At 42.6% G+C, this 13,628-nt stretch overlaps 1 protein-coding gene and 1 long non-coding RNA gene across 12 annotated transcripts in view; one reads left to right on the top strand and one right to left on the bottom strand.

Moving 5' to 3' along the window:
* LOC112219368 (guanine nucleotide exchange factor VAV2) overlaps window positions 1-13,628 on the top strand; it is a 1,336,992-nt gene that overhangs the window by 594,025 nt on the left and 729,339 nt on the right. The window lies entirely within an intron of this gene.
* On the bottom strand, window positions 3,203-7,889 carry LOC112226309. Of its 7 annotated transcripts, none has more exons than XR_002949705.2 (7): window positions 7,799-7,889; window positions 7,302-7,448; window positions 6,739-6,886; window positions 4,675-4,903; window positions 3,984-4,405; window positions 3,739-3,777; window positions 3,203-3,588 (listed from the first exon to the last, which is right to left on the bottom strand). It is a non-coding gene; the product is annotated as an uncharacterized LOC112226309 (long non-coding RNA). The 7 variants fall into 7 exon arrangements; XR_002949703.2 differs by having other exon boundaries at window positions 7,792-7,859; XR_002949706.2 differs by having other exon boundaries at window positions 3,984-4,140; window positions 4,228-4,405; window positions 7,302-7,849.

Below are 13,628 nucleotides of genomic sequence, written 5' to 3'. Positions count from 1 at the left end.
CAATAAGCTTGGCACATCTAGCCACTGGGATTGATGCCCATTCTTCAAGGCAAAACAGGTCCAGCTCTTTCAAGTTGGATGGGTTCCGCTGGTGTACAGCTATCTTTAAATCATACCATAGATTCTCAATTGGATTGAGGTCTGGGCTTTGACTTGGCCATTCCAAGACATTTCAATGTTTCACCTTAAACCACTTGAGTGTTGCTTTAGCAGTATGCTTAGGGTCATTGTTCTGCTGGAACAGGTTTCCCCTCAAGAATTTCCCTGTATTTAGCACCATCCATCATTCCTTCAATTCTGACCAGTTTCCCAGTCCCTGCCGATGAAAAATATCCCCACAGCATGATACTACCACCACGCTTCACTGTGGTGATGGTGTTCTCGGGGTAATGAGAGGTGTTGGGTTTGCGCCAGACATAGCGTTTCCTTGATTGCCAAAAAGCTCAATTTTAGTATCTTCCATATGTTTGTGGAGTTTCCCCACATGCCTTTTGGCAAACACCAAACATGTTTGCTTATTTTTCTTAAGCAATGTCTTTACTGGCCACTCATCCGTAAATCCTAGTTCTGTGGAGCGTACGGCTTAAAGTTGTCCTATGGTCAGATACTCCAATCTCCTCTGTGGAGCTTTGCAGCTCCTTTAGGGTTATCTTTAGTCTCTTTGTTGCCTCTGATTAATACCCTTCTTGCCTGGTCTGTGAGTTTTGGTGGTCTCTTGGCAGGTTTGTGGTGCCATATTCTTTCCATTTAAAAAAAATTGATTTAATGGTGCTCCATGGGATGTTGAAAGTTCTGGATATTTTTTTTTAACCCAACCATGATGTGTACTTATCCACAACTTTGTCCCTTAGCTGTTTGCAGAGCTCCTTGGTCTTCATGGTGCCCCTTAGTGGTTTTGCAGACTCATAGATAAAGCCCACCTGTGTGCAATCTAACTAATTATTTGACTTCTGAAGGTAATTGGTTGCACCAGATCTTATTTTGGGGCCGCATAGCAAAGGGGGTGAATACATATGCACGCACAAATTCACTTTTATATATATATTTTAATACTTTCATTTAAAAAAAAAATTTGACTATTTGGTTTATGTCCATTACATGAAATCCAAATAAAAATCCATTTAAATTACAGGTTATAATGTAACCATTTAGGAAAAAACACCAAGGGGGATGAATACTTTAAGGCACTGTAACTGGTGGAAATGACCAAACATGTTAGTTTAATTTTTTACTTTAGGCTTTAAATCATGTTTCAAATTAATTTAATCTAGAAAATGCTCCAAGGTGTGCAAAAGTCAAAAACTTGTAATCCTTTGTTTTTAGGAAGATGCCACATGAAACACAGCCATAGAAACAAAATTAAAAGATCCTATACAATACCAGGAACATCTGCAAAAATTCAGGGAGATGCTGAAAGAAAAGGGAAATCAGAGCTTAAAACAAAGCGGCAAGAGAACGCAATGGAAATGCAACCAACAGAACAGCAGATGTTCAAGACAAGTTGCAATGGAGACCTACCTATAAGGCAACAACACCTTAGTCACCAGATGACTTGCAGCTAGAGGGCAATATACATGCCCCATACTTACCTGCCCCTGATGCACACCCTGATACCTCTTCCTTATAGTCTGCAACAGGAATGAGAAGTCAAATACTTGCTAGAAGGAAAAGTTTGGAAGCGGTCACTCAGATTTTGAAAGACAAATGTCAAACTTGATAAAGCTTTACAGAAAGCTGAGAAATAAAAAAAATTAGTTATGATCAACTGGATCAAGAAAATAGAGACAAGAACCCCAAAGACAAAACTGCAAATATGGGAACTCTGAAGAACTTGAAGTATTGTTTCAAAATACCATTATTGCAGAGTTAAAGCAAAAGTACCAAGACATGAAGTGCCAAGGGCAAACAAGTGGCTTCAAAAATGCTCAGAGGCAACATCCTGATAAAGTATGGCCTGGTCAAAGCCGCAAACAGAGAATTTGGATTTTCAGCAAAAGCAATGAGGGCAAATGAACAGGCCAACAAGTCTTCAATACTCCAGGAAAAAGCAATGTAACAGAATTAGAACAGCCACAGAAGAGAAAATCACTGGATTCTGTGAACGGGACAACAGTAGAGCAACATGGAAAGAGGAAGGCAAACCAGCAGAAGTGCTTCTTGAACGGCACAATTCAGAACCTTCCCTTTTAAGAGGGAATATTCAGAGATTAAGATGTCCTATGAATTCTGCAAAATACTTCCTTTTGAGTTGTCACGTCAACAGTCCATGATAGGGACACATGCCTCTGGAAAAACCCACACTGACCTCCAGTTCATGGTGAAAAACTACAATAGTGATCCGCTGCAGCTTGTTTTTGTACTGTGAGAACCTGAAGAGTGCATGTACAGAGTGCTCCCTTTGCCAACCAAAAGAGCTTAAAACATATGCATTTGATGCTGGTGAGAAGACATGGTGGTTCAAGTGGAAAAACAAAGCTGGAGAGAAAAAAAGAGAAAAGGGAAACATGGAGGTCCCTGTACATTTGACAGTAAAATGGCACACAGACTACTGGAGGACTTCTCCAAAGGATTGAAAAGAGAAGTTGGGGTAACACGTGTACAACATTTGACACCAATACTCCAGAGAATGTAAAGACAAAACTGCAGAAAGAGTTGGTGCATATTGACTTAGTGGAGAACTACCTGTGTAATTTCAATGAAATCCAGGCAATTCACATCGGTGATTCTGCGTCACCCTCTGTAATCTAAGCCCATCTTTCAAAAACACTGGCCTACTTAATTGAGCACTCTGGCTACTTTTGTCTTATGTTTAACGGTTGATTTTTAAAAATTGTATATACGTCATCTCCACCTCACCCATATGATGTACATAGAGTACGATTTGTTTTAGATCGGGAAATCAAAGTTAAAATGTTTGGCAGAAATATCTTATTTTTCATTTATGTTTTCAGCTATCACAAGGTCATACATTCAGGCATCATGTGGATTTATGAAAACCTTAAAAACCACTTAATACATATAAGTTCATGTACAGATGTGTTTACAATTATATTATTTAATTTGCAACTAAAATGGATGTCTAATTACATGATGGAAATTACATTTGTCTACAGCTGTCTGAGAAAAAGATACATTCCTGAATAGTACAATCACAGCCATTATGAGATATTATTTCTAGACAAATCATAGACAACTGGTAAAATGGTGTTTCAGTAAGTTTTAATTTCTGAAAGCTTCAAGGCAGAATAACCCAACAGTTTAATTAAAGAGCTGTACCCCTTTTGTCAGCATTAAGAGGGCTCAACATAAGGCAACAGTCTAATTAAATGTTAGTAAGTTCTTTCAATGTGAAATGTAAGCATAACAGTTGTGTTAATATTCATGTATTGCCGTTGTCACTTGCCTACTACACTGTAGTGTTTAAATTGTCAGGGGCCAGTTTGTACAACAAAAAAGCAACTTATTGTACTGTTAAACATCAGGCCACTATTACTTAGGACCAAGCAGCAGTCTCCCCACCCCATTCAGAGGCCTGGACAGTAGGGGCAGCTGACCAATCCTCAGTGGCTGGCTGGGCACTCCAGTCATCTGCAAGAGAGAAGACATTGAAGAGGTGCAAATACATTACCAACAATCAAACATTTCAGTGTATTTGAGTAGGTTAAACAATCAACCCGACTGATGACAATTATGGTCCATCAATTAGAGGGAGGCTGATGTTACGCTCACAACACTCACCAGTGAACCCCTCAGCAGCTGGCTTGGCAGGAGCAGCAGCTGAAAGTCAAGCAGAAACTCAATTAGGATTACAATTAAACATGAGACCTTTCAAACAAACACATTTGATAGGTCCTGAAGTACCAAGAGTCATTTACATCCAACTCAAAATTAGATTTAGAAAATGCTGCCAAGTGCATCAGTCAAGAAACTAAAACCAAGTCTCAGCATAGTGGAACCAGAAACCACATCTTCACTTTCCTTACCTGCAGAGAACTGCTAGATGGGGACAGAGGGCACAGCCATTCCCTCAGACCAGTCAGCAACCTCAGGCTGGGTGAACTCAGCTGCTGGAGCAGTCCACTCTCTCTGGAACTCCTTTCCAACAGCTTTCTCAGACTCAGCCTGTTCCTCCTTCTCAATCTGACAGGTAAAACAATGAGCGGCAGGCTAACAAGGCGAACAGAACATGCAAGATCCATTACTGTTGAGAAGGTAAGCTTGTCTTACCAGTAAATTTGGTGTATAATGGTTTAAGTAGGTGTCTAAAAGGCCTGCTTCTTACTTCTGATCCCTGTAGAATTAGAGATAAGGCATGACCTCCCATGGGTGCTCCCTGGAGATGGTACCCCTCATCCTCAGCACCTCCCTGGACAGCATCCACCACTCTGGGTCTGATGTGGTGACCCTGGAGCACAGATCAGACCATGACCAACTACACCAATGAGACTAGAACACCTGTCTTTTACAGAAACATGTAGCAAGGCCTATACCAAATTCCCCCTCCCTCTTACACACGGATGGAGCAAGGGGAGAAAAGAGGCACTGCGTTTCTGTAGCACACATCCTACACCCAGCACCGCACTGACAGGACTGCGCCGGGCTCTAACGGTGTGCAAGACAAACAACCAGTAAACTCACGTAGGTGTTAAGTGTATGAGGGCAAAGCAGTCTAACCTTGTTGTTGCAGGGGATGTCGATGTCGACATATCGGAGTGGGGAGTCAGTGTTGCACAGGGCAATGGTGGGGATGTTGACTTAAGAGGCTTCAGCTGGTGGTTGGCACGAGGGTCCGTTGCGATTAGGAGGCGGGGCTCCCTGAAGGCAGCCTGGATCTGATTAGTGAAGGTTCCGGGGATGAAACGACCGTGGCACCAGTGGCCGAGGCAAACTTCAGCACAGCTCTCTACAAAAATGTATATGAAAGGCTATTAGCGACCTAGCTGCAGACAGCATGTGTAACACCCATCACTGCCCTTGGAATCTAAAGGCAAGTGGCACTAGACAGCATGCAGAACTGATGTGGCTCAGGCGAAAATCATTGTGGGGAAGCCCTACCGATGTTACATCGAGAGCGTTGCATCACTGCCTGGTACAGTAACTGCTCGGCCTTCAACCGCAAGGCACTACAGAGTGTAGTGCGGAAGGCCCAGTAAATCATTGGAACCAAGCTTCCTGCCATCCAAGACCTCTATACCAGGTGGTGTCAGAGGAAGACCCTAAAACTTGTCAAAGACCCCACCCACCCCAGTCAGACTGCTCTCTACTACTGCATGGCAAGTGGTACCGGAGCACCAAGTCTAGGACAAAAAGGCTTCAGCTTTTTCCCCCAAGCCATAAGACTCCTGAACAGGTGACCCCCCCCCTTTACACTGCGGCTACTCTGTTTATCATATATGCATAGTCACTTTAACCATACCTACATGTACATTCTCTCAATTACCCCGACTAACCGGCGCCCCTGCACATAGGCTACCCGGACTATCTGCAGTATGTCCCGCCACCCAACAACCCCACTTTTACACAGTTTGTCATAAACTATTTTGAAGTCTCATGTTAAAAAGGAACCAACTTTCATACGTTCTCATGTTCTGAGCAAGGACCTCAATCAAACGTTAGCTTTTTTACATGGCACATATTGCACTTTTACTTCAGCACCTTTGTTTTTGCATTATTTAACATGTTATTGAGGTTAAATTGATTTTTATTAAGTTAAAATAGGTGTTCATTCAGTATTGTTGTAATTACAAAACCAATTTATTTTTTATATATATATTTTAAAAATTGGCTTTTTCTGGTCCTCCAATAATCGGTAACGGCATTGAAAAATCATAATCGGTTGACCTCTAATCCTGACATGACCCTCCAGCATGACAATGCCACCAGCCATACTGCTTGTTCTGTGTGTGATTTCCTGCAGGACAGCAATGTCAGTGTTCTGCCATGGCCAGCGAAGAGCCCGGATCTCAATCCCATTGAGCACGTCTGGGACCTGTTGGATCTGAGGTTGAGGGCCCAGAAATGTCCGGGAACTTGCCTTGGTGCCATGGTGAAGACTGGGGTAACTTCTCACAGCAAGAACTGGCAAATCTGGTGCAGTCCATGAGGAGGAGATGCACTGCAGTACTTAATGTAGCTGGTGGCCACACCAGATACTGACTTACTTTTGACCCCTCCCCCCTTTTTCAGGGACACATTATTCTATTTCTGTTAGTCACATGTCTGTGGAACTTGTTCAGTTTATGTCTGAATTGTTGAATCTTGTTATGTTCATACAAATATTTACACATTAAGTTTGATGAAAATAAACACAGGTGACAGAGGACATTTATATTTTTGCTGAGTTAATATGCTGTCACTTTAACCATACCTACATACTACCTCAATTACCCCGACTAACCTGTGTCTGTATATAGCCTCGCTACTGTTATTATTCAGTTTTTTTTTTATTTCCTTAACCTACCCATTGTTCACCTATTTTTTAAAACTTAAATTGTACGGTTGGTTTGGGCCTCTAAGTAAGCATTTCACTATAAGGTACACCGGTTGTATTCGGCGCACATGACAAACTTAATTGATTTGTTAACAAAAACCTGGGCCAAATCCCTCTAGCAAACTTTCGACACCTGCACACCGACATCGGTGCAAGGCTTTGTGTGCACACATGCAGTCACATCTATACAGAAACATGTCTAATTGATGGGTAAACACACACGGCATCCAGTTACACTCATTAATCACCGTGTCCACTACGCTGCCAGCTGAAGCTGTAACTGTCCAGTGTTCATGGAGATGACGCAGACGTCAGCTGGGTTCTCCACGGCAACAATGGCACGGGCTGCCAGCAGTAGCTTCTCCCAGGTATTCCTCATGTTGATGATGTACACACCTGAGGACAAGGGGCAGTCAGTACACCCAGATCTGTGTCCAGTTTACCCTGCCCAAATGTGCTCCATCTAGTGAGAGAAAGCATCAATAACCAACTCTAGTTCTGTGAGCTGAAGGGGACAAAAAATTTTTTGTTACAGCCCAGCATTGAAACAGACATCCATTTCAACTATTCATCAAGACCTTGAATATCAATCAAATATATTTATAAAGCCCTTTATACATCAGCCAATGTCACAAAGTGCTAAACAGAAACCCAGAACAAAGAAATCAAATCAGGCATGCTTGTGCCAGAACAGCAGCCTGCATTAACAGTACCCCTCCTCAACCTGGGTGGGTTGACCACTGGCTTATAACACTACAAGTAGTTTTGTTCCACTGAGTGTTTTGGGCGTTAAGGACTGCCAAAAACTCACCATCCCGCTTCCTCTTGTAGGTGTAGTGCTCCATCTGAAAGTCCATGTTAGTTCCTCCCAGATGAGTTCCTGCAGCCAGGAACTTCAGCACATCCTCCTCCATTTGAAGGACATCAGATTTCTGGACATCTTGACCATTTTCCCTATCTTGAGTACGAAAAAAAAGAAAAATGACTAAGAGTCAAAAAGTATTCAACAATTATTCCAGGCCCAGACATTGTAGTTGATAGGGCCATCTACGCGTTGCGCTTAAGCGCGAGGGGCCTATTGCCTAGAATTGAATGGCCTGGCTAGTGTACTCGGCAGGGCACCGTGCGTTAAACAGCATGTCAGGCATGTCTACTCGCCATGTTAATTAGCTTTCAAGTCATATAAAGCCTTCAAATTCAAACGTCTAGATAGAATATCTTACATTAGTCTGCACATAGTCACTGATTACTTCGTCAATTTAAGTGACGTTTGACATTAAAATGCGTGAAATGTAACTTACAACGCACCACGAAAAAACGCGAAACCTGTAACACGCGGCGTCAAAGAGGAAGACAAGAGGAAATTACGCCACATATATACTCAAGTTTCAAAGCACATGATTGGTTGTTTCGCTGACTGGAACTATAACTGTCTACTTGGATATTTCATTCCCTAGATGGCGCAAACACTCCAGCAGCACAGAGTAGTAGCGTATGTTTTGGGTGAAACCGGTAACTAGAGGTCGGACGAGGAGCCCATATTAAGACAATGCGATGGAAAGACCATATTAAGACAATGGGGAGACGTTGACTTCTCGGTTAGAGTGGCCTGTGTTGCAACTTTATTTGCTAGAGATACGGAGTTCCTGGTGAAGGTATCACAATATGTACATAGTGATTTTGCAAAATGTTTTAAAATGCATTTTTTTTCATAAGAGAAGATACATTGCAAAAATACCAACTTGTCTCAGATACAAAGATAGAATGGGTGCTAGACAAGATGGCTTGGACCTCTTGGGTTGGGTGCTGGAAAAAAATCATTGCAATGTTTTGACCAATGACAAGGTCATGGGGTAATTACAGGTGGAGGGTATGACATGTTATTGCGGGAAGTGGGGTTATGTGACTGAGTGAATAAAAATAACAAACTTTTATGACTTGTTGAATAGGCCACTTAAAAAAATGATAATTAAGTTAATATGTAGACTGGGGTGTTCTCAAAGTTGTATTTATTTTATTTCACCTTTATTTAACCAGGTAGGCTAGTTGAGAACAAGTTCTCATTTGCAACTGCGACCTGGCCAAGATAAAGCATAGCAGTGTGAACAGACAACACAGAGTTACACATGGAGTAAACAATTAACAAGTCAATAACACAGTAGAAAAAAAGGGGAGCCTATATACATTGTGTGCAAAAGGCATGAGGAGGTAGGCGAATAATTACAATTTTGCAGATTAACACTGGAGTGATAAATGATCAGATGGTCATGTACAGGTAGAGATATTGGTGTGCAAAAGAGCAGAAAAGTACATTAAAAAAACAGTATGGGGATGAGGTAGGTAAAAATGGGTGGGCTATTTACCGATAGACTATGTACAGCTGCAGCGATCGGTTAGCTGCTCAGATAGCAGATGTTTGAAGTTGGTGAGGGAGATAAAAGTCTCCAACTTCAGCGATTTTTGCAATTCGTTCCAGTCACAGGCAGCAGAGAACTGGAACGAAAGGCGGCCAAATGAGGTGTTGGCTTTAGGGATGATCAGTGAGATACACCTGCTGGAGTGCGTGCTACGGATGGGTGTTGCCATCGTGACCAGTGAACTGAGATAAGGCGGAGCTTTACCTAGCATGGACTTGTAGATGACCTGGTGCCAGTGGGTCTGACGACGAATATGTAGCGAGGGCCAGCCGACTAGAGCATACAGGTCGCAGTGGTGGGTGGTATAAGGTGCTTTAGTGACAAAACGGATGGCACTGTGATAAACTGCATCCAGTTTGCTGAGTAGAGTGTTGGAAGCAATTTTGTAGATGACATCGCCGAAGTCGAGGATCCGTAGGATAGTCAGTTTTACTAGGGTAAGTTTGGCGGCGTGAGTGAAGGAAGCTTTGTTGCGGAATAGAAAGCCGACTCTAGATTTGATTTTCGATTGGAGATGTTTGATATGAGTCTGGAAGGAGAGTTTACAGTCTAGCCAGACACCTAGGTACTTATAGATGTCCACATATTCAAGGTCGGAACCATCCAGGGTGGTGATGCTGGTCAGGCGTGCGGGTGCAGGCAGCGAACGGTTGAAAAGCATGCATTTGATTTTACTAGCGTTTAAGAGCAGTTGGAGGCCACGGAAGGAGTGTTGTATGGCATTGAAGCTCGTTTGGAGGTTAGATAGCACAGTGTCCAAGGACGGGCCTGAAGTATATAGAATGGTGTCGTCTGCGTAGAGGTGGATCAGGGAATCGCCCGCAGCAAGAGCAACATCATTGATATATACAGAGAAAAGAGTCGGCCCGAGGATTGAACCCTGTGGCACCCCCATAGAGACTGCCAGAGGACCGGACAGCAGCAAAGCAAAGTCCTTCCAGTGGCTCAATCTTAATATATTTGCATGCATCTATTTATTTTATTTTATTTAACCTGTATTTAACCAGGAAAGCCCACTGAGACCCAGAGTCTCTTTTTCAAGGGAGACCTGGCCAAGAAGGCAGCAACAATCAATACATTACATAATTAAAACATACAACAATACAATACAACGTGATCTAGTCTTAAAAAAAAAGCATTTACACTCCTCTGTAACAGAGTCTCCCATCAATATTTTAAATTCATTCAGTGGCACTAACATATCTAGATGAAGCATGGATTGTAGACTATTCCAATGCGTCTGGTGCACAAGAAAATACTGTGTATTCCCCACAGAAAGTTTACACACATACATCATCTACGACCGTTCCCAAGAAAGCTAAGGTAACTGAGCTAAACGACTACCGCCCCGTAGCACTCACATCCGTCATCATGAAGTGCTTTGAGAGACTAGTCAAGGACCATATCACCTCCACCCTACCTGACACCCTAGACCCACTCCAATTTGCTTACCGCCCAAATAGGTCCACAGACGATGCAATCTCAACCACACTGCACACTGCCCTAACCCATCTGGACAAGAGGAATACCTATGTGAGAATGCTGTTCATCGACTACAGCTCGGCATTCAACAACATAGTACCCTCCAAGCTCGTCATCAAGCTCGAGACCCTGGGTCTCGACCCCGCCCTGTGCAACTGGGTACTGGACTTCCTGACGGGCCGCCCCAGGTGGTGAGGGTAGGCAACAACATCTCCTCCCCGCTGATCCTCAACACTGGGGCCCCACAAGGGTGCGTTCTGAGCCCTCTCCTGTACTCCCTGTTCACCCACGACTGCGTGGCCACGCACGCCTCCAACTCAATCATCAAGTTTGCGGACGACACAACAGTGGTAGGCTTGATTACCAACAACGACGAGACGGCCTACAGGGAGGAGGTCAGGGCCCTCGGAGTGTGGTGTCAGGAAAATAACCTCACACTCAACGTCAACAAAACTAAGGAGATGATTGTGGACTTCAGGAAACAGCAGAGGGAACACCCCCCCATCCACATCGATGGAACAGTAGTGGAGAGGGTAGCAAGTTTTAAGTTCCTCGGCATACACATCACAGACAAACTGAATTGGTCCACTCACACAGACAGCATCGTGAAGAAGGCGCAGCAGCGCCTCTTCAACCTCAGGAGGCTGAAGAAATTTGGCTTGTCACCAAAAGCACTCACAAACTTCTAGATGCACAATCGAGAGCATCCTGGCGGGCTGTATCACCGCCTGGTATGGCAACTGCACCGCCCTCAACCGTAAGGCTCTCCAGAGGGTAGTGAGGTCTGCACAACGCATCACCGGGGGCAAACTACCTGCCCTCCAGGACACCTACACCACCCGATGCTACAGGAAGGCCATAAAGATCATCAAGGACATCAACCACCCGAGCCACTGCCTGTTCACCCCGCTGTCATCCAGAAGGCGAGGTCAGTACAGGTGCATCAAAGCTGGGACCGAGAGACTGAAAAACAGCTTCTATCTCAAGGCCATCAGACTGTTAAACAGCCACCACTAACATTGAGTGGCTGCTGCCAACACACTGTCAATGACACTGACTCAACTCCAGCCACTTTAATAATGGGAATTGATGGGAAATGATGTAAATATATCACTAGCCACTTTAAACAATGCTACCTTATATAATGTTACTTACCCTACATTATTCATCTCATATGCATACGTATATACTGTACTCTAAGGACTGCATCCTTATGTAATACATGTATCACTAGCCACTTTAACTATGCCACTTGGTTTACATACTCATCTCATATGTATATACTGTACTCGATATCTACTGTATCTTGCCTATGCTGCTCTGTACCATCACTCATTCATATATCCTTATGTACATATTCTTTATCCCCTTACACTGTGTATAAGACAGTAGTTTTTTGGAATTGTTAGATTACTTGTTCGTTATTACTGCATTGTCGGAACTAGAAGCACAAGCATTTCGCTACACTCGCATTAACATCTGCTAACCATGTGTATGTGACAAATAAAATTTGATTTGATTTGATTTTTTGATTTGACCTGAATAAACTCATAATCTGTGTCAAACTCACTTCATATGTCAGTGTTCCCTATCTAATTTGGAAAGCAAAGGCCACTGTGACACATGCTATCACTGCAGTCCTTGAGGTTACCAATGAGAATAGCTGATTGGGTTCGAACTGAGGGTCATGTCAATAAGATAAAAAAAATGACCACAAAGTTGCACAAGTTTCCAATAGGTTAAAACAGTGTTTGTTTTACATAAAGTGTTAGACATGTAATGCACAAACAATTAAATATGACTCATACTTAACTAATAACATGGTTTAATTGTACAACAAGGTTTCTAGATTAAGAAAAGAATCAAATACAGACATAGCCAAGAAGCAAACTGGTTTAGATCAGTATAGCCTAATGCCTTACTTTTGATTGGCTCTTGCCTTTCACTCTCCTTATCATTAACTATCCCTTTGATGTCACAACCCTGCCCCCTTCTCCCAGTCTTATGTCTGACAGCTCTGTGATAAGCATATTATCATCATGCACTGCTATTACTGTTGGTAGGTATAATGGCTGTGTATAAGGTGAAATGAAAATAAAACCTACCTTCGGTATTGCCGTAATAATGCTGGAACTGAGAATGACCCATGTGCTAGAAACATCCACTGCTCTCAAGTACTGTGTGGGCTTTTCATATTACCTCTTTGAATAACGAGGGCAATGTTGGGTTGTAGGTGTAGTTATTAATGCTCTGAGACCAACTGTCATGTGATTTATGGGCCATATAAGTAGGGGATTGCTGGAACGTGTCTGGACGAAGCCGAGCTGCCTGCGTGTCAGCCTGTCTCTCTCACAGTGACCCCCTAACCACCGCCTCAGCCAGGATTCAGTATGTCATGTGTCATTTCATTTCCTTCTGAGGACACATGGGTTGCAGTGGTGGAAAGGTTCCCCAAGGCACTAACGTCATGTCACTCTGTTGTTTCACAGTGTGGAGAGAGAAAGGGAAGAGAAAAGGGAGAAGAGGTATAAAGGGATGCATGACAGACACAAAGCAAATGCCTTATATAATGAATATTAGCAGACATGTTGTATTCTTATATAATTTTATACATTTTCTTTTTAAAAAAATAAGTAAAATGTTCTCAACACAACAGCATAATTATTCACCATTACAATAAACAGTAATAAATTATATCAAATATGAAAACATTAACAATAATATATTTTTAAGGCAAATCAACTGTACAGCTCAAATGGACAGCAAGCAAAGCTTATTATGTTACATCTCTACCAGAATAATATCTTAGAACAGTGGCATTAGTTTGGCACAAAGGGAAGGCAGACAGACTCACTGCGGCATGAGACACTCCAGGGTTTTAGATTACGGAAGTGGTTAAAGTGCATTTCCAGCTAAGGATCAGTATGTTAAGCAATTATTGTTCTTTACCTTCAATTTAAAGACAAGCAGATACAAGTTGTGCTAAAGTCCAGGGAAAACAGGTACAGTTGAAGTCAGATGTTTACATACACTTCAGCCAAATACATTCAAACTCAGTTTCACAATTCCTGACATTTAATCCCAGTAAAAAATCCCTGTCTTCGGTCAGTTAGGATCACCACTTTATTTTAATAATGTGAAATGTCAGAATAATAGTAGAGAGAATGATTTATTCAGCTTTTATTTCTTTCATCACATTCCCAGTGGGTCAGAAGTTTACATACACTCAATTAGTATTT

Source organism: Oncorhynchus tshawytscha, linkage group LG20 (assembly GCF_018296145.1).
Source record: "Oncorhynchus tshawytscha isolate Ot180627B linkage group LG20, Otsh_v2.0, whole genome shotgun sequence".
Lineage (NCBI taxonomy): Eukaryota > Metazoa > Chordata > Actinopteri > Salmoniformes > Salmonidae > Oncorhynchus > Oncorhynchus tshawytscha.
This window is presented reverse-complemented; position numbering and strand designations above follow the sequence as displayed.